We start from the raw sequence: 22,375 nt of genomic DNA, 5'->3' as shown, positions 1-22,375 counted from the left end.
TAATATAACATATATATTATATAATATAATATATAAAAGGAAACTTTAAATTTTTATTCTTATTTTTGTGGGAATTATTCTAATCACTTAATTACTTTGCTATTTCTATTTTCTCATATTCATTGGCTATGCTGATCTCTTATTTGTACTATGTTACTATAGGAATGTTTATATTATAACTGACTATAAATATCCATAATACAGGTAGTATTAGAACTGAGAACAATGTCTTAAGATAACTGGGGTCATCTAGACAAGAACCAAATCCAGTGTCTGGAAGAAATGTTAATTGTTGTTGATGAAAATGATCAGGTGATCGGTGCTGAAAGCAAGATGAACTGTCATTTGAATAAAAACATTGGAAAAGGTAATAATAAAAAAGTCTATGTTGCCAACGTTCAAAGAATCACTTTAACTTTTCCTGAGACTATCAGAGATACCACTGGATATGGACTGAGGTGTTAAGAATGAGATACCATCCTTGTCTTTTTTTTTCGTAGGTGTTTTTGGCAGGATTTTATTTTAAATGTTTGAATATGCATCCATTGATGATAATCAGTTTTCTTTATTTTATCCTTCCCTAGCTTAAAAATTAGAAATATATTTATGTCATGAATGAAGTTTTGCAGTATTACTTTTAAAAATAATTTGTATAGCATATTATGACTTCTGAAAAGTTTTTTTAAAACAATGTAAACAATTAAAAGTAATCTGTGTAGTAAAGTAGTAACTTATGAAAAAGTCTAACAGAATTCTACTGTAAGTTCATCTGAATTGTAAAACAAATTTTTGTATTTACTTTGCAATTAGTTATATATATAATGTATTTAATTGCAGTTTTGGTGATCTTTGGTGTTCTATTAATGTGGTTATTTAGATTTTGTGAATAAAAACTAATTTATTTTATTTTATCATTTTTGATGGCATAAAATACTAGGTTCATTTTTAATTTTTTTCACTTAATACTATTTTGTTTTTTCAATTACACATAAAGAGTCACTTTTGTAATATTCACATTTGTAACATTCACTTTTGTAAGATTTTGAGTTCCATTTTTTTTCTCCCTCTTTGTCTTTTTACTCCTTAAGGCAACAACAACAACAAAATCTGATATAGATTATACTTGTACAATTATTTTAAATACATTTCCATTTTAGGAGCACCGAAGTGGTGCAGTGGATAGAGCACAAACCCTGAAGTCAGGAGAACCTGAGTTCGAATCTGACCTCACACACTTAACAGGGCCCACTGTGTGACCCTGGGCAAGTCACTTAACCCCAATTGCCTCAGCAAAAAACAAAGAAACAAACAAACAAAGAATATATTTCCATTTTAATCTGTTGTGAAAGAAAAATCAAAACAAAAAGGAAAAAATGCTAAGAAAGAAAAAACAATTTAAAAAAAAGTGAAAATAGCATGCTTCAATCTGTATTCAGTCTCCAAAGTTTTTACCTTCCTAGTCTTATATTCTCTGTTCATTTAGAGATAATTTGGGAAGATGTGAATACTCTTTTTAAATTTCTATTAATATATTTTTTCAATGTGTTCCTCCCTTCTTGATCCAAAGAGCTCTCCCTTGTAACAAAGAATAAAAAAGAGAGAGAGAGAAAGAGAGAGAAGGGGGAAAATCCAATTCAGAAAAGAAGAAATGACATATCACTCAAGTCTGGCAGAATATATAACATTTCACACCTTTATTCCCCCATCTCTCTAAAGAAGAAAAAGCTCTCTTTTCTCCCGTCTTCTTTTGTTCTGTTTGATCATAATAATTACACATTTTATTGTTTTTTTTCCACTTACATTGTATAGGTAATTGTGTGCATTGTATCCTTGTTATACTTATTTCAATTTATTCTTAAAATTCTTTCCATGTTTCTTTGCAGTATTTAGTCATTATTTATTATGGCATGTTTATATTTCATTACATTTATTGTCCTCTCAAATGCATATCTCATAATGACAGATACTGTCCAATTAAGAGCTCAGAAATTTTTATGGTACCTTGAAGAACTTAGATGGAATGTTAAGGGGAAAAAAGATCATGGGAATGGCAGCTGGAAACATTAGAGAAATGGTTTATTGTTCTCCTTAAAGAGTCAGGGAGGTACACATTTGTTTTGTGATCCATGAGCAATTCTGAAGAATATAAGAGGGTGTTTGAGGAAAAGGAACAAAAGGAGCAGGAGGAAGGGGAGAGAGGCAGAGACAGATAAAGACAGAGAAATAGAGATGGGGTATAAGCGGGGAGAAGAGAAGATTCTGAAAGGTATAAGTCTTACTAATTATGAGAATCATAAATTATCTTGCACTTCAAATATGAATCTTAAAACATTTTTTTCTTTGAGCTTCAGTTCATCAAGAAAGGCAGCAGAGTAATGATAGTTAACATTTATATAGTATTTGCTATGCGCCAGACACCATACAATATGTTTTACAATTATTATCTCATTTGATTTTCATACAACCCTATTATTATCCCCATTTTACAGATGAGGAAACTGAGATTAAGTTACTTGCTCATGATCATAGTCTTAGAAAGTCTGAGGCTAGATTTGAAGGTTGTCCCTCTATCCAAGAAACATTTAGCTGCCCTGGTGCAGTGGAATAGTATTGGCTTGGGAATCAGAGAATTAAAATTTAAATCTCTCACTCCTGATACCTATTAACTTGGATAAGTGATTGACCTTCTTTAGACCTCAGTTTTCTCATTTGTAAAATAAAATAAAATAAAAAATCTAGATTATATGACCGCTGAGGTAGCTCCTGGTTCTCAATCTGTTCTCCTTTAATACTGAGTTGGGGTCCTCAAAGTTCCATCTGCTCCACCACTTTTCCTTCTATACTTCAATGACACAGCTAGAGAGTTTCCATTATCCTATGACTCCTAGGGCCAGCAAGATGGTGGGATTGGTTTGCTGAGCAAGGTGAGGACTCTTGATAAAAAATAAACATTAAAATCATACCTATCACCTCCTTATCTTTGATTCTGTTTATATTCTCTAGGGCTATTACATCATGGTTTCTCTGTAGTTTTATTTTCAATAGAAGCAAACTCCTGCTACAACAGAGAACAGAGACTAAATATACTTTTCCAGGTAAGTACATTTATTTTGGATGCTAATAGATATGTAACTTTAGATACATCTATTTTTCCCCACAGAACTATTTGGTGGGCAGATAATCAATATTTGATTAGGGGGTTTATCTCACAAGCCAGTGAATAATTTCAGTAATATGCTAAGTGGTATGGGACTGAGAGAGACATGTCCTGCTTATTAGAGTTGTTAGAGTCCAAGTGATGAAGGCTTGTGAAAAGGAATGACTGTGGGCTGGGGTTGTTTGTTGGAAATTTCACCTCCCAGATGATTCCGTGCACTATTAAAAACTATCTTATATTCCATGTGGGATCTTCTGGGAAGAAACTCTGACAGCATGATTCTGGTGCTGTTTAGGGGTGATAACTTGGGATCTTGCTGATGACAGCAATTATTCTAAACCTTTTCATTCCTCTTTAAGCCTCCCATAATTCCCTTTCTTCTGCTCTCCCAGCTGAGAACCTTGCCTCATATTTCACTGAAGAAAAAACTAAGACTATTCATTGAGAGCTCTTTCTTTCCCACTCTTCTGCAACTCATATTACCCAGACAGATACCTTTTGTCATTATCTCTGTCTTCACCCTAGTCTCAATTGAACAGCTGACTCTTCTTTACAAGGGAAACCTTTCTACCTCCACCAGTGATCCCGTTCCATTTCATCAGATTGTTGTCTCTATCATCTCTCTCTCTTACTTATCTTCAATCTTTCCTTATTCACTCTGCGTTTTTACTGGCTGTCCCCCATGATTGGAATTCTTTTTCCTCATCTCTACTACCCCCCCAGCTTCCCCAATTTCCCTTAAGTCCAAGCTCACATCCCAGACTTTCCTTTCTCCCACTAAATGCTACTTCCTTCCCTCTGTTAATTATCTCCATTTTATTCTGTGTACATATTTTTCTTTAGGTAGTTGTTTACATGTTGTAATTCCCATTAGATTGTGAGCTTCTTCAGAGTCAAGACTGTTTTTTAGTTTTTATTCACAGTGCTTGGAATCTAGTAGCTAATAAATGATTATTAACTAAATGACTAATATCCCCAGGTAGAAAATGAATCATTGTCATCAGAGATGAAAAAATAGTCAGAGAGATTTTAATCTATTTAATGGGACAGGGTTAAGGAGCGGTTAAGTCCTTCTAACTGTGAAGAATCAATCTTTTAATTAATCATTCAATTCAACAGTCAATTAAGTAGCAGTGTGTATTGTATTACATGCTGAGGATACAGATACAAATCTGAAAAAAAAATTCCTGCCCTCAAGGGACTTAATCTCTCTAGGAAAGATATAATCTATACATAGAGAAGTATATGCCAGTCAGTGTTATCTACCTCTTCCCAGGCTTGGGTTCCAATGATCCAAACTAACCTCTTTTGCTTCTTAAGGTAAGTGGTCAGTATGATGGGGGACATTTTATATCCATTACGAAATGGACAAAATTCAACCTTCTTACTCTTGGGATGACATATTTTATCTGGCTTCCTGGGCGCTAATGAGAAAAAATCAGATTCATTTCATGGGGAGCCTGTTAATCTTCCTCTGTTATTCCAAGGACTTATCTCATTAGAGATGTTATATGTTCCATTTTAGGGTGTTTTCTGACAATTGTTCTAGTCATCCACTTCGTGTCCCATTAGAAATGGGAAAAAATAATGAAATTGGAATGAAGTGAGCTGCTAAGAGATGATTACACATTAAATTGGGAATTCCTCTGGAGCAGGTAACCAGTTTTATTGTCTGTGATGGAAGAACTAAATATTACACAAGTGCTGATGATAGACTCTGACAGCTCACCATTTGAAGAAAGCTGGATCCTGATTTTGCAATTAAATTGTTAAGTTGACTTTTGAATGATTAACGTATCAAAAAATGTATATGAGATTATACTATACTAGCAGGAGAGTTATAGACAATTATCAGTTATTTTCTGGGTCTTATTATTAAGTTTGTATAATTATTTAGGACTTTTGGTTCTTGTAACAGATGTGGTGGGAGTAGATAGAAAATTGGAGGCAGAATAAAGTTCTATATTTATTTGCAGATATCTGTTTCTCCTACTTTCTTTTTGCCCATGATACTATGGTAGATGACAGTTGATTAAAGAAAACAAAACAAAACTACTTTTTCTGGAGTCAGGAGGATCTAAATTCAAATCTGGCCGTATGCACTTGCTACCTGTGTGACCCTAAGCAAGTCACTTAATCCAATTGCATCTCTCCCTGTTAGAAGACTATACTTTTAGTCTAATTTATTGACAGAAAGAGACCAGACAGTAGATTAAGGCTGAGATAATTTGGTTAATTAACCAGTGTGCTAATTTAAATATTCTTCTGAAGCAAAAGAAAGTCCAGTTTCCAATTCTGGGTTTGACAAAATGTTTTTATTCCTGAATAATTATATATACCCTGGAATTAGTGTTGAAAGGTTCCTAGAAAAACATAATAGATTGTTTGTAGGTGAAATTTTTCTATTATAGAAATAAACAACATCTCTGACATTTTAAAAGATTATTCTTTGAGGATCACAGCTTTCCCTTGATGATATTATCTTTGTGACAAAAATTCACTACAAGTTGCCTTCAGATGAGGTCTGGGGAGAACATGAAATTGGTTACTTTCTCTTTGTAAAGAACGATGTTAACTTTGAATCTGGATCCCAAAGAAATAAAGAACTATGTTTATATGACAAAGGAAGAACTAGAAGATCTTCTGGAACAAGAATCCAAGGGTAAAGTTAAGTTTTCTGGATGGTTCCACATATATATATTTTAAAATATGGGATAATATAAATGATTTGAATATAATTGTTGAACCTAACAAAATATACAGAGTCTAAAAACTTGGCTGATTGGAAGATTAGAGTCATTGATTATATGTTAAGTAAAAATGATTTTTGACTTTGAAAAATATATCAAACAATGATAACATTTGGGGATGCTCATTTATCAAATAAAATTGTGCCTGTAATTCATTTATCATTCATATTTAAATTTGAATTTTTCTTTCCATTTATGCTACATTTAATATCATTTTTTCCTCATAACTTTTCTAGTTTCCTAATTTTGAAGGAACAAGTGTATTTATTCTCTCCAAACAATCTTCTTCTGGCATATAATGCTGTTTGTTATCATCAGCATTGTTTTTTAAAATATCTAATGGCTTTGTAAGAGCAGCGAAAATTATATTTCAATTGGAACCCCATTTGGTTATTGTCAAAATGAGCATAATGACTTTTCATTCCAACATAGTTTATCAAATGCTAGTCATATGAGTCTCCCTCCACCTTAGACTCTGAGAAAAAGTCTAAATCATGTTGTAAGGAACTCAAGACTGTGTTATGGCATGTTACATTATACCAAGTGCTATCTTATATTATCCCCATTCTATACTATATGGTACATTATACTGTGATGCATATGTTATACTATATAGCAAAGGGTTTAATAAGAAAATAATAAGGAAACAACAGGAAGAGACTACAATCTACCTGACTGGGATGATGAGACTAAAATAGAAATGTCAAATGAGATCTGGGAAGATGAGTATCAATTAAAGATCATTTTAGGAAATTAACATTTACTTCTTTCAACAGAGACAGATTTAAACAAATTAGACGGGAGTGTTATTTTGATTTATGTTAATTTTAGAAAATAATATTACTTTTTAGATGATTCTATTTCTAGGTAAATCTGTACTAATATCACAAACTATGTAGTACTTAAAATGAATAACAACATTAATAAAAGTATCAGCACATTCTTTGTTGACTTTATAATTGAATAAGAATATTTTGGCAGTAGCTGGATTATATCCATTTTCCAGAAAAGTTTTAACATTTATGACAGCGAAGTCCTGGAGAGAAGTCAAAGAGGCTAACTTGTCTGCCATGAGAAGTCCTAGCTGTGGAGATTGTGATTAAGTTAACGTTCTTTTATTGTGAAGGGCTTGTGAAGATAAGGAGAGTATTGAAAAATCGTAGGGTTTTGGGGCACAAAAACCATGAAATAGCAATCCATGAAGTCATAACTTGACCCAAAGAGAAGCCTATGTACTATGTAAGGCTGTATGGCATGAAGGTTATAACCTGCTTAACTCAATATACTTGTTTTCAATTTTAGCATCTGGGGTTCACACCATAGCATAGTATGCTAGAGCTAGGTCTAACTGACTTGTGAGAAAATTGATAGGGAATTTGAATCAGTGACTGGGGCAAATAAGGGAGTTAATCTATTGTTTTGTTGATTGTCTAAACTTCAGAAAGTGTTAATATAGATTAAAGTTAAAATAATGTACATGCATGCCTTCCCTTTTCCCCCAGACAGATTGTTAAACATTTACCAGTACACTCCTGTACTGCTCCATAAGCCTTGCTTTAGCTCCATAAGAATGTATCAGAAGGTTCAGGAAAGGAAATCATGGCCAGTCAGTAAACCTAGTGACTGAAGGCCATTTATAGCCACAACAAACAAAAGCAATGATTATTTATATTGCACTTTAAGTTTTGCAAAATGCATTTTTATATTCATTATCTTATTTGAGCCTCACCCATGCTTTAGCTTTGTCTCAGTTGTTGGGTCCAATTTTGTTCCCAGACAGGAAGACTGTAAGAATCCCTAAACAGGAACTTCTGGACCTGATTATCTTGCTTGGAACCAAATCAGCCCTGTATTGGTGCTCTGTCCATGGCCATCCTATTTTCCAAAACATGAACCCTAACCCTTCCTCTCCCCACTCACCCCTGCTGATTTCCCAAATAAAGCTTTGAAAACTGAAATAAATCAATAATACCATTTCTGGAAAAGAAATAATAATCAATTATCTTTTCCTTTGGATTTTTCTGTCTAAAATAAAGTCAGTGTGACATCACTCTCATACATAATACACACACACACACACACACACACACATACACACAGAGTCTTCCCCTATTAAAATATAAAGTCCTTTGAGAGCAGAGACTATCATGCTTTGTTATATTTCTTTCTACAGCACTTAGCATAATACTTGGCATATACTATGTGCTTAATACATATTTTTTTCATTCATTTATTCACTCATCAGCTCAGCATTGTCAAACTTTCCACTGTCGTGTTCTCCCAGATTTTCAATATCTGGGTTATTGGTTTTTTTTTTTTCCTCTCTCTGTAACAAATCCTCAGTAACCAAATAAAACTGAGCTTCCTTATACTCATGACTGAATTCTACTTAACTGCTACTAAACCTTCCCATCTGATATTGATGTGCTTCTCTTTTCTCATCCTCCATTCAGATGCTAAATCCCATCCATTCTACCTCTGAAACAAGTCTTGAAAGCATTCATTACTATTTGTTTCCACTGCCACCAAACTAGCTTACCTCTTCTCAATTCTATCCTGAAACGAGTAAAGTCTAAAATTCTTGGCCCAGAATTCAAGGTACTTCATGTTTTGACTCCCACCAATTTATGAAAGGGAACCTGATATCACATTAGAATTTTAGAATCCCCATTTCAAAAAATTTAGAGAAAATATAGATAGGATCCCAAGATCAAAGAATCTAAAAGAAAAAATGATTCAAAAGGGGTGGGAGATAATTTTTAAAAAGACTGTCTGACTATGAATTCCTGTAGAGGAAAAAGGAAGGCATATAAAAAGATCTTTGGAAAGACTTCTAGCTAAGATGATGATGTGAAAGTTTTAGCACAGTCTAGGTCTCACAATATATTCCAGTAAAAGAAAACCAAAAAGAAGCAAAAATAAACTCCTTACTATTGTCCCAGATAATCAAAACTAAACTAACAACCAAGAAAACCCCCAAATAACAATTAAGTCTGCAAGTATTGGGAAAACAGCAGCAGGGAAATGAGTTTGAGTTTTATTTACCAATGCAGAAATCAGAGCATCCTGGAGGAGGGATTATGCGAGGGAAGCCAGAGACTGCATGGGTTGAGCAACCTGAAGCCCATTGGTGCTAGAGGAGAGTTATATGAGGGAAGATAGCAGGAGCTCCAATAAACCAATGTGAAGCCTGAGAATCATGTCAGGGAAGCTAGAGAAATTTCCACTAAATGGTCCTGAAGTCCATGGGTTATCTGAACAAAAATACTCCAGCAGAAATGGAAGTTGAGAGTAGCCCCATTAATTAGATCCTAAAGCCAGAATTAAATTCCTGGCCTCTTAGAACAGAATAGGGAACAAAGATAGGAAACAGGGACGGGTATACACTACTGAGATTACTGGGAGCCACAGCATGAGACAGGGACAAATGAGCACCTGAGAATAACATACTGTAAGGAACATTGCACAAAGTCTAGCACCAACTGGTTACCACTGGTGATATAAGTAGGAGACAGAACCATTCCCTGACCATTTGGATGCTATCTGTCTCTGCATCCAAAGTGGACCATGAGAAAACAGACAAAAGTCAGACATTGAGATAGAATGTGGGGACCTAGTGCTCATCCCTTCATTTTAAGCAGCAGTAGCAGCAACATAGAACTACAGAGGGAACTAGATCCAGAACGGGGAAAATTCTATGCCTGGATCAAAGTCTATAGAGGGAACTAGATCAACATCCCAAACTATGAAGAGAGGCTTAGGAAAATGAGGAAGCAGAAGAAAATAAAAAATGCAATCAAGAAAGAATGTTTGGTTAAAAGAAACCCAAGAGATAACTCTGAAGAGGATAATGCTATTTTATATGCTCCCTTGGCCCTGTATCTTAGAGCTATACTTTCCTTGAGGGAAAGGACTGTGGTTTTTTGTATGCTTAGATTTTAGTAGTACACACAGGGCTTGCTTAATGATTTTTTGTCAAAGTGAACTCCCTTTTTTCTCTCATTTCTTTCAGTTCATTGATAGGAATTATAGGACCACAAATTTAGAGCAGTAAGAAACCTAGATATCAACTATATCAATGTCTTTCAGATTATAAATAAGGAAACTTATTATATGGGAAAGCCCATAGAGATTTATTGACTTGTGCAAGATTTACACAGCTAGCAAGTTGTGGAATAAAGCTTAAAAATAGTGTAGAAAGTAGATCCATTGTTTACAATTCAGGGCATTTTCCCTGGCTCTTCCTTTTACCTGTAATATTCACCCTCCTCATCTCTGCCTCCTAGCTAACTGTAAGTCCCAACTAAAATTTCATTTTCTGTAGGATGCCTTTCCCAACTCCTCTTAATTCTAATGTCTTTCTTTTGTTAATTATTTTCTATTTATCCTCTATATAGCTTGTTTGCATATTTTTGTTTGTTTCTTGGATTTCCTGGATCCTGAAGTCCTGAAGATCAGGGACTATCTTCTTCTTCTTCTTCCTCCTCCTCCTCCTCCTTCTTCTTCTTCCTTCTTCTTCTTCTTCTTCTTCTTCTTCTTCTTCCTCTTCCTCCTCCTCCTCCTTCTTCTTCTTCTTCCTCTTCCTCCTCCTCCTCCTTCTTCTTCTTCTTCTTTATTTAGTGCAGTGCCTCATATATAAAAAGTATATAATACATGTTTAATGGTTGATTGAATTCAAGTTTACAAATCTGTAAAAGGCTGTTTTATGATTATTTCCTGCAAAGACAAGAAGAAGCAAAATTTGGTCAACAAAGATGTTTCTATGGGATAAGGTATCTGAATATAAACTGTTTCCCATAAATATTTGAAGCATATGGACAATACATATTTACGTTGGATTCACATCCAATCAGGCACTGGCCTTTGAAGAAGTTTCTTGTGTTCCTAGAGAGAGAATAAACATCTTCTTTTTAAAAAAACATTTATTTAATATTTTCTCCAGTTACATTTAAAATATTTTTACATGCTTTTTAATTTTTTGAGTTCCATGTGCTTTCCCTTATCCTCACTCCAGTCCCCATTAAGAAACCACATGTGAAATTATGCAAAACGTTTCCATAAATGTCATGTTGTAAAACAAAACAGATCTTCCATCCTAGTTTTAAAAAAAACCTCAAGAAAAATAAGGAGAGAGAGAGAGAAAGAAAGAGTCTGTTTCAATCTATGTTCAGACACAATCAGTTCCTTTTCTGGGTATGGATAGGAATTTTCATCATAAGTCCTTCAGAATAGTCATGGATCATTGTATTGCTGAGAATAGCAAAGTTATTTACAGCTAATCATCCCAGAACATTGCTATTATTTTGTATATAGAAAATTTCACTTTGCTTGAGTTCTTGGAAGACTTTCTAGGTTATTTTTTGAGAGCATTCTGCATGTCATATCCTATAGAACAATAATATTCCATCACAAACACATACCACAATTTATTTTGCCATTGCTCAATTGATGGACATCCCCCCAATTTCCATTTTTTTTTGCCCTGAGAAGAGGGCTATTATAAATATTTTTCATACACATTGGTCCTTTTCCTTTTTTTTTTTTTTAAAGTCTCTTGGTATCCATATCTTGTGGTAGTATTGTTATGTCAAAGGGTATGCATAGATCATATCTTTTGATCATTTATCAATTGGGACATGGCTTTTATTTTTTTTTTTAATAACTTTGACTCAGTTCCCTCTATGTTTGAGAAATGATGGTTTATTAGAGAAACTCATTTCAAACTTTTTTTTTTACGCTTACTATTGCTAACTGTATTTCTCCCATTTATTCTGTCCTCTCTCTTCTTTCACCTTGTCCCTCCTCAAAAGTGTTTTGCTACTTATCACTCCCTCCCCAATATGCTCTCTTCTATCACCCATCCCCCTTCACTTTTTTTCATTCCTCTCCTATTTTTCTGCTAGATAAGATAGATTTATATACCCATATTGAATGGGTATATCATTTCCTCTTTAAGCCAATTCCAGGGAAAGTAAGGTTCACTCCTTCCCATTTCTTCTCCCTCTTTACCTCCACTGTAAAAACTTTTTCATGATTCTTTTTATGGTAGATCATTTATATCATTCTACTTCTCCCTTTCCCTTTCTCCCAGTAAATTCCTCTTTCACTCCTTAATTTCATTATTAAAAAAAATATTATTCCTTCATATTCAACTCACACTTGTGCCTCTTGTCTACATATATCTCTTCTAACTGCCAAAATAATGAAAAAGCTCTAATGAGTTACAAGTATCAACCTCCCATGTAGGAAGGTAAAAAGAGAAACATCATTAAATCCCTTAAGATAACACTAATTTCCTTACGCTTCTCCTGAGTCCTGTATTTGAAAATAAAATTTTCCATTCAGCTCTGTTCTTTTCATAACAAATGCTTAAAAACTCTCTTTTCATTGAATATCCACCTTTTTTGATGAAAGATTATATTCAGTTTTGTTGGGTATATGATTCTTGGTTGTAATTCTAGTTCCATCTAGAATATCATATTCCAAGCCCTCTAGTCCTTTGATGTAGAAGCTGCTAAATCTTATGTTATCCTGACTGTGACTTCACTGTATTTTAATTGTTTCTTTCAGATGCTTGCAATATTTTCTCCTTGACCTGGTAGTTTCAAATTTTGGCTCTAATATTCTTGGGAATTTTCATTTTGGTATCTCTTTCTGAAAGTTATTAGTGGATTCATTCTGTTTCTATTTTACCTTCTGGTTTTAGAATATCAGAACAGTTTTCCTTGATAATTTCTTGAAAGATGATGGTCCAGGCTCTTTATTTGGTCAAACTTTAGGTAGACTAATAGTTCTTAAATTATTTCTCCTGGATCTATTTTCCAAAGCAGTTGTTTTTCTAATGAGATATTTCACATCTTTCCCCCTATTTTTTCATTTTTTGTTTTGCTTTATTTTATTTTAATTTTTCATAAAGTCATTAGTCCATTTGCTCAATTCTAAATTTTTTCCCCCTCTGAAGTAATTGGGTTTAAGTGACTTGCCCAGAATCACACATCTAGGAAGTGTCAAGTGTCTGAGCCCATATTTGAACTCAGGTCCTCCTGACTTCAAGGATGGTGCTTTATCTACTGTGCCACCTAGCTGCCCCTCAATTCCAATTTTTAACGAATTATTTTCCTCAATGAGCTTTTGTTCCTCCTTTTCCATTTGGTCAATTTTGCTTTTTAAGGCATTCTTCTCATTAGCTTTTTGTATTTCCTTTTGCACCACTCTCACTTTTTTTTCTTAATTTTTTCTCCCTTTCCCTTACTTGATTTTCAGAATCCTTTTTGAGCTCTCTCATAGCTTGAGACTATTTTTTACTTTTCTTGGAAGTTTTGGATGTAGGAACTTTAAATTGATTTCTTCTGTGTGTTTTGATCTTCCTTGTCACCATACTAACTTTCTATGATCACAAACCTGTTCTGTTGTCTGCTCATTTTCCTAATCTATTACTCAGCTTTTTACTCTTTGTTAAAGTAGGGCTCTATTTCCAGGGTGAAGGGTCCCCTGTCCCAAGCTTCAGGGATTTTGTACAGCTGTCTTCAGAGATCCTTGTAGAGATCTGACCACAAGCTCTCTTTTCTGCCTGGAAATGTTAGGAGTATCCCCTCCCACCTGTAATTGTAAGATCTAGTGTCCTACAGCAACAGAGTCCTGCTTTGCTAGTGCTGGGGCCAGACTAAATTGTCATGGCCTGTGCAGGGATTGTACACTGAACTTCCATTCTATTGCCACAGAACTTTTCTGATGACCTTCCAACTCCTCTTTGGTGTCTTTGAGCTGAGAGATCTGGAAGCCACCAGTACTGCCACTGATTCAGAACTCCTTAGACCCATTTACTGGCATTTACTGGGGTTGGGGCAACACTGGCATGGCCTGTACTGAGACTGAATGCTGGACTCCCACCCTGGTGCCACAGACTTTGTTTGCTGACCTTCTAAGTTGTCTTTGGCTGGAAAATATTTTACTCTATTTTTGGAGTGTTCTGATGCTCTAAAAATTTTAGAGTCATTATTTAAAGGAATTTGGAGCAGTTTGGAGGAGAGGTTAGGAGAGTTCTTGCCTTTACTGTACCATCTTAAGTCTGGGAACAAACACTTTCTAATCTGCTAATCTACATTTCCATCAAGGGTTCGGGGCAGGGAAGGATTTATTTGTCTTTTGGATGGCTTACAGTGATAACTTTAAAAATAATATTTATATCACACTTTGAAGTTTGCAAAGTACTTTATAAATATTCACATTTTATTCTTACAGCAGCCCTGCTGCTGTATATGTGGCATAAGTTTTGCAATCATTAGCCATATACCCTATCTTGAAGTCAATCCCTCTCAAGTCAAACTTCCACCTAAAGAAGAGAATGTGAATGTCATTAAGCTCCTATCATGTGGCAAAGTACCTATGTTGATTTTATTCCAGCTGAGATTTACAAGGCAGGGCATCCACTGCTCATACAAAAACTGAAATAACATTTTCTGGGTTTTCTGAGAAATGAAGGTTATTCCCTTATGTAATGGGCTAAGGCTTGAGTTGATGCACTGAGGTCCCAAGCATGTGAGGCTAAATAGTAATTGGACCATACTCTATTAATATATATGCTTAGAGAAAGAATGGCCCCTGCCCACTCTTTGTGCAAGTCCTGATGTGTTGTATAGAAAATGACGTTTTTGGTGAGTGGAGGCGGGGGGGAAAGGGAAACGGAAGGAGAGACTGCTGGCTGGTGTCCTGTCACAGCTGCTCGCATTGCCATTGCGATGGCCCTTCACCTCCGATCCCCCTCTGCTAGCTGGCTTCCTGTCGCAGCTATCCATATTGCTATCGCAATCCTTCTTCATCTCTTCATCTAATAAATATTGAAGATTTTTCCCTTAACCTGAATTCCTGACTCCAGCTGATTTTAAATACGCGGTCATTACACTTGGCGCCCAAGCGTGGGAACCAAGGACCCTACTTTCACTGAAGAAGTCTCCAGTGACCAGGAACTTAGGTGAGTATAAGACAAACAGGGAACTTATTTTCTTAAAGACTAAACTAGTAACTTTTTGGATGAAATGGGACAGATCCTAGGTAAAGATTCTCTATCCCCCACCCCCAGCTCCACCCAGGAGTGGCACTATAGAAAGCCTGCTTAAGCTGATAGAAGATCAAGGGCTACTTGTAACTGGGGAACAGGCAGCTAGACTTCTGGGTACATTAAAACGCACCTCCCCTTGGTTCTTAGAGGAAGAGCAAATCTCTCTAGATAACTGGGCATTGGTTGGTCAACAGCTCTCCACATATTACAATGAAAACGGTCCTCATTCAGTTTCCATCGAAGCATTCTATTTATACAATATGATACAGTTGGCCTTAAGATACCATATAAGTTCTAGGAGAAAAAGAAAAAACTCTAGGAATAGCTAAATGGGGAAGCCTGAGATAAAGGAGGAAGACAAAGAACAGATTAATGACCATATCCCCACAGGGCAGGGAGACTTAAGTGAGGCTCAAGAGTGGGGTGAATCTGAGGCAGCTTCAGCCCCACCTAAGGAGCAGGTAATTGATTCCCCTCCATCAACTCCACCCTCCAGGATGGAAGGAGGAGGGGTAGTGGGGGAGGGGGGAGGAGGGAAGTGACAGCACCAGCACTTCCCCCCCAGCATCCAGCTGCTCCTATGAATAGATTGCAAAAGGGACTAATTAAGGCCAAAGCGGAAGGGAGAAATGTATCAGAATTTCAACACCACATTTTTCCTGTAATTCAACAGTTTAATTCTTCAGGTCAAGAAAGTAGAAGATACTCTCCTTTTGATATAGAAATCCTCAAAGACCTGAAAAAAGCTTGCACTCTTTATGGGGCTACATCAGCTTATGTTATGATGTTATTACAGAATTTGGCTTTTGAAATCTTGACCCCTAATAACTGGAAATCTATAGCAAGAATATGCCTAGAACCTGGACAGAACTACTTGTGGCTTTCTGAATATAGTGAGCTCTGTAGGATATAAGCCCAACAAAATAGTCAAAGTGGAATTCATACTGCAATCACCTGTGACCTACTAACAGGTGTAGGTTCTTATGCAGACGTCACAGTACAGATCAATTATTCTATAGCAGCATATGAGCAAATTGCTGCTAATGCTATCAAAGCGTGGGCTTCTCTCCACAATGAAGATGACAAGGGTGGGGCTTTCACAAAAATAACACAAGGACCAAATGAACCCTTTGCTGACTTTGTGGGACGTTTGCAGACAGTTATCACAAGAACAAATGGAGAAAATGCAATAACAGACATTTTGATAAGGCAACTTGCTAAGGAAAATGCTAATGAGGTTTGCAGAAGAATTATACTGGGACTGCACAAGGATGCTCCTTTAGAGGAGCTCATGCCTTTTATAGCCAGGCTATGATGCAGACTTCCCAAAATCCAAATATGGGAAGAAAGTCCCTCCTGGCAAGGGACTTCCAGAGAGACTCGTCGATGCTTTCAGTGTAGAAAAGTAGGGCATCTGAAAGCTCAATGTTGGTAAAAAGATAGAATGGGAAAACAGGGTGAGAGAACAAGACCTAATACCCCATGTCCAAAATGCAACAGAGGCTTCTATTGGGCCTCAGAATGTAGACAGATTCAGGGAAATGGGATGAGGGGCCCAGCCCCAGGGCCCCAGGCAAAAAACACTCGGGGCATGATGGCAGCCAACGGTGCACCCAGAGAGTGCCTACAAGTTCAGTACCCAGCCATGATCAATTAGCCAGAAAGCCATATGATGGGAGAAGGGGATAACACAATCAACCAGCCAGGAAGCAACCTGATGGCAGAAAGGAATTACAATTGGGGAGAATAGAGCTGTATGCAGCTAGGACAGCTGAGATACCCCCTGGAGAGGTGAAATCTGTTCCTCTCCAGCCTATACATCCCTTTCCTCCAGGCACAGTAGGCTTGACCATTTCACCTCCTTTTTGTACGTACAAAACAGTGTCCATCCACACACTGATGTGGGAAACTGAGGAATGTGTAGATAATATCCCAGTCACTAATACAAGTAGACAATGTGTGACTTATCACCCAGGAGAAGTAGTAGCATCAGGTTTACTCATACAGAATCCTAATAAGCAACCTGGTGATAGTCACTCAGGTTCTGACTCCAGACCACAAAATCCAGGAATATACTGGACAGCAGCTGTAACAGCTGACCGACCTATGCTCATGATCAATATAAATGGCCTACCATTGAAGGATTGGTAGACATAGATGCAGATCGTACAGTTATTAGAGGTGCCAATTGGTCCAGTCACTGGCCAAAGATTAAAGCAGACACCTACATGTCTGGAGTAGGAGGATCAATAGCAGCTGAAGTTAGTCCTACCCCTATGAGATCGACTTTTGAAGGCAAAACAGGAGTTTTTACTCTTTTTATAGTTAAAAAAATACCCATCAATCTGTGGGGAAGAGACGTTTTACAGCAATTAGGGTTAAAAATGAGTACTTCAGTTTTTTTAAGCAAGGCTGCTATTGAAGGCCTGCCAACACTTTTACCTGTTCCTATCCAATGGAAAACTGATACACCAGTGTGGATAGAACAGCGGCCCTTAGGTAGCGATAAAATTCAGGCCTTATTAGATACAGTTCAGGAGCAGCTTGAACAAGGGCACTTACAACCTTCTCTAAGTCCTTGGAATTCTCCAGTGTTTGTTGTAAAAAAGAAATCTGGAAAATGGAGGATGCTCACTGATTTAAGAAAAGTGAACGAACAGATGGAAACTATGGGAACTCTTCAGCCTGGACTTCCATCTCCTACTCAATTGCCTAGAGAATGGCCTCTTTGGGTCATCGATATTAAGGATTGTTTCTATTCTATCCCTCTGGATAAGGAGGATATGAAAAGATTTGCCTTTTCAGTGCCCAGTGTTAACTTATCTGAGCCTTATAAAAGATATGAATGGACAATTTTGCCACAGGGAATGAAAAACAGCCCTACTAGATGTCAAATGTATGTTGCTGCTGCTCTTACTCCAATAAGAAAAGCATTTCCAAAAGTTATGCTATTACATTATATGGATGATATATTGGGATGTGCACCTGAGGAACAAATGCTAGAAGCATGTCTACAAAAGACCATAGAAACACTAAGATACTACAAATTATACATAGCTGAAGAGAAAATTCAAAGACATGCTCCTTTTCAATATTTAGGATATGAAGTATACCCTAAGGTGCTTACAGTGCAAAAACTGTCCTTAAGAACAGAGAAGCTAAACACCTTAAATGATTTTCAGAAATTGATAGGAGATATCCAATGGATGTGACCAGTGTTAGGCTTGACTACCTATCAGTTACAACCATTATATGACATTTTAAGGAGAGACAGTGCTTTAAATTCACCACGCCAGCTTACAAAAGAAGCTCAAGAGGCTTTGAGAAAAGCTGAACTGGCGTTATCCAATGTGGTTGAAAGAGTCACTCAAAAACCCTTGGAAATATCAGTTTTTGCCACATAAGAGGCACCCACAGCAGTCCTTCATCAAGGAAACAGTGTGATAGAGAGGGTGAACTTCCTGGCACAACCAGAACAAAGCTTTACTCCTTACCCAGTGCTTGTGGCTAGAATTTTATTAAAGGCCATTAAGCGAGCAGTACAATTATTTGGGACAAGACCTGACAAGATATACACCTTTTACACCAATACACAAATTAATGTGTGCTGTGAGATCATCCCAGAGTGGCAAATTTTATTAGCCATGGCTCCAAATTTTACACATGGGTCTCCATTAAAGATAACCAGACTTTTACATAATTGGTGATGCATTCTTGAAGAAAAAGTTTCTAAAGTTCCTCTTAAAGGACTAACTATCTTTACAGATGCATCCAAACACAATATTTGTGCTGTATACTCTCATGACTTTACAATAAAGAGAGTAGTCAGAACTCCTTTTCAGTCCACTCAGCAGAACGAATTATATGCGATCATGTTAGCTCTCACTTATTACCAAGGAGACATAAATATAATATCTGATTCAGCCTATTCAGTAGGTGTGGTACAAAGAATTGCCACAGCCCAAATAAAATTTGCAGCTTCTAATATATATCACCTCTTTAAGGAACTTCAGGAGCAAGTGAGAAAACATCCAGGTAAGATTTATATCTTGCATGTCCACTCACATAGTGGACTCCCAGGTCCTATTTTTGATGGGAATTCAAAGGCAGATAGCCTTTTAACTATGTTGGCCAGTACGCCTTTATTTCAGGAGGCCCAGGAATCCCATTCTAAATACCATCAGGCTGCTCGAGCTTTGCGTTTACAATTTGGGATTACAAAAGAAGAAGCTAGGAGCATAGTGAAAAGCTGTACAGCTTGCCTTCCTTTCCACGCTCCTACACTGCCTCCAGGGAAGAACCCTCGTGGTTTGAGACCCAATGAAATCTGGCAAATGGATGTGACCCATTATAAATCTTTCAGTCGTCTATCTTTTATCCATGTTGTGGTAGACACCTTTTCAGGATTCACTTTTGCCATACCAGCAGCAAAAGAGACAGCCCAAGTGGTCACTGAATTCCTCACATAAGCATTTGCCATTATGGGTGTGCCACAAGCAATAAAAACAGACAATGGTCCTGCATATACCTCCAAATATTTTGCACACTTTTGTGCACAGCATAAGATTTTACACACCACTGGCATACCTTTAATCCTCAAGGACAGGCAATAGTAGAGAGGAGAAACAGAGACGTTAAGACGCTGCTCCAAAAACAAAAGAAAGGGGGAGCCACAGGTAACCCTAGAGAACTACTAAATCTAGCATTTTATACTATTAACTTCTTGATTTTTGACAAAGATGCACTGGCTCTGGCAGCCAGGTTTTATAACCCACCGGAAGGGCAGTGTCCAGTGCGAGCAGCTCCACTATCTCTAGATAATCGCCAGGTGATGTGGAGAGAGACCCAGAAAGTGATGAATGGAAGGGACTTGATAGGCTAACTGCTTGGGGGAGAGGGTTTGCTTGTATCTCTACAGGTGGAGAAGGAATCAGATGGGTGCCAACGAGCCGTATTTGCCTTGTCCATCACAGAGAGACAGAGCAGACCCTTGAAACGAAGGAGAAGACCCAAGAAATATCGGCTTGTGCTGTTGCTGATTGTGCTCACCATTGAAAGAGCGTGGCAGTTATGGCATTTGACTCATGGACAGAAAATTGTTGGACTTCAAAACCTAAGAAATCATTGGATTCTCTGAGACATAAGATTGTTGTAGGACTTTAAAGCCCTCAGGAATCATTGGATTCTTTGAGACATAAGACTTGAAACCCCTCAGGAATCATTGGATTTTCTGAGAAATGATAAGACTCTTACAGGACTTCAAAATCTGCTGGAATCATTGGATTCCCTAACACATAAAAAGACTTTTGCAGGACTTCAAAAACTTGGGGGGATCATTGGATTCCCTGATATGTGAAGCAATGGACAATAGATTGGTTTTAGACTATCTCTTGGCTGTTGAAGAAGGTGTATGTGTGACTGCTGTTTACATACCCTCCTTCTAAGACTTCTGGCAATCTTTTACAATACCATGTTGATTTACATTGTTTGTTATACCATTACTTGGGTGTATAATTCATGTTTGTTATACCACATCAAGCCTGCACTGACTGTGGGGAGAGTCATCACTAATAGCCTCTGCATTGTTGCTATGTGCTATGTGCTATGTGTTCCCATGCTGATGGGTTTGTGCATAATAAGACCCTTCAGCCCAGAAACCCACTAGCAACCCCCACTTTCCTTTGGTGCTTTTCATCTCCCTGAGATATCATGGAGGGGGTGATTATCTCCTTTTTAGTGCTTTCACCTCCTTTCCTGAGAAGTCAGGGAGGGTGTGATCACCTCCCCTTGGGGGCTCTGACCTCCTTGAGGAGTTAGGGATGGCATGACCACCTGTGTTCCAAAACAAAAGAAACTGGGAGATGTAATGGGCTGAGGCTTGAGTTGATGCGCTGAGGTCCCAAGCACATGAGGCTAAATAGTAATTGGACCATACTCTATTAATATATAAACTTGGAGAAAGAATGGCTCCCCACCCACTCTTTGTGCAAGTCCTGATGTGTTATATAGGAAATGATGATTTTGGTGGGTGGAGGCAGGGGAGTGGAAAAGGAAGGGGAAGGAGAGACTGCACGTATTGCCATTGCCACGGCTTGTCAGCTCAGATCTCTCTCTGCTAGCTGGCTTCCTGTCACAGCTGCCCATATTGCTATCACAATCCTTTTTCACCTCTTCACTTCAATAAAGATTGAAGATATTTCCTTTAACCTGAATTCCTGACTCCGGCTGATTTTAAATACGCAGTCATCACACCCTCAGGAGTTTAAAGATGCCTCCACTGTTTATCTCAAAAAGGAAAAGGAAATAGGTTGTTCTATGACAGGAGGGGCCTCTCTTTTAATCATTGCAGTTAGATTCTTGCTAGAATCCTCCTTAATCATAAAACTGATTTCAGGAGGAAGAAAATTCAATTTAAGGTCTTGAGTATATGAATCAATAGGAAGGTACTGGTAACAGAAGTGAATATGGCCTTCAAATCAGGTAGAGGGATTATGGAATCTATAAATAAATATTTGAAAACAAAGGAAAATTAATCAACTTATAATGAGACAGAGACCTCTGTGGATTCTAAAGAGAACATGGAATCACAGTAAGATGCTCCCAACTGGTTTAAAAGAGAAATAAGAATTTTGAAAACAAAATTTATGGTTTAAACAGGAACAATAATTGGCAGAATAGAAAAACCTGGATCTACAATGGTAAGCAAAACAAAAAATGAAAGAAAGAATAAATGATTGAAAATGTAAACATATCAAAGTCAAGGAAAGTCTGGAAAAACAGATAAACTTATTTAAGATGTCAATAGTTAATGAGATTTCCTACAACGGTGTTTTATTTTAATTGAAGGTGGGGCAATAAATCATTATCTAATGAGTAGGTTCATAAATCTCAAGCTATAAGGGATCCTCAGAGGACGTTTAGTCCAATCTCATTTTACTGAGGAAATTGGGTACCAGGGAGGTTAAGTACCTAGCACAATGGTAGTACTTAACCCAAAAGGTTTTAACTATCGTTACCCCAAATGCCCTACATTGAACTCAGATAATGTCATTACAAAGTTGATAAATGTTAAAAACTAAGTAAACTATTTCAGAACAATATTACCATTAGATTCAACTAATTCTGGAAGATTTAATTCAAGTCAGTGAGGAAGTACTGATCTTTAGCAGTCATAGCATGTCAAATTCCTGGTGAGAGAATAAACACATGCTTCTCTAGGATACCTTCCCAGGAGTTTGTTTACTTAGGAAACTATATTGAAATATTAAGATTGAGTAGGTGTCCTGGAGAACTTGATAATGCACTCATGTCTGTTCCAATTTTGGAAGCTCACTCATGTCTTAAGTCACTTGGAGGTGCCTGAAACTGCTAGAAAGCTCCAAAGTTGGATACCATGTATAATTAACAACC

General features: G+C 37.0%; 1 pseudogene; it reads left to right on the top strand.

The window, feature by feature from the left end:
• Nucleotides 1–225: 225 nt before the first annotated feature.
• Nucleotides 226–7,235, top strand: LOC127538552 (isopentenyl-diphosphate delta-isomerase 2-like; annotated as a pseudogene).
• Nucleotides 7,236–22,375: the final 15,140 nt, after the last annotated feature.

Source organism: Antechinus flavipes, chromosome 5 (assembly GCF_016432865.1).
Source record: "Antechinus flavipes isolate AdamAnt ecotype Samford, QLD, Australia chromosome 5, AdamAnt_v2, whole genome shotgun sequence".
Taxonomy (NCBI): Eukaryota; Metazoa; Chordata; class Mammalia; order Dasyuromorphia; family Dasyuridae; genus Antechinus; species Antechinus flavipes.
This window is presented reverse-complemented; position numbering and strand designations above follow the sequence as displayed.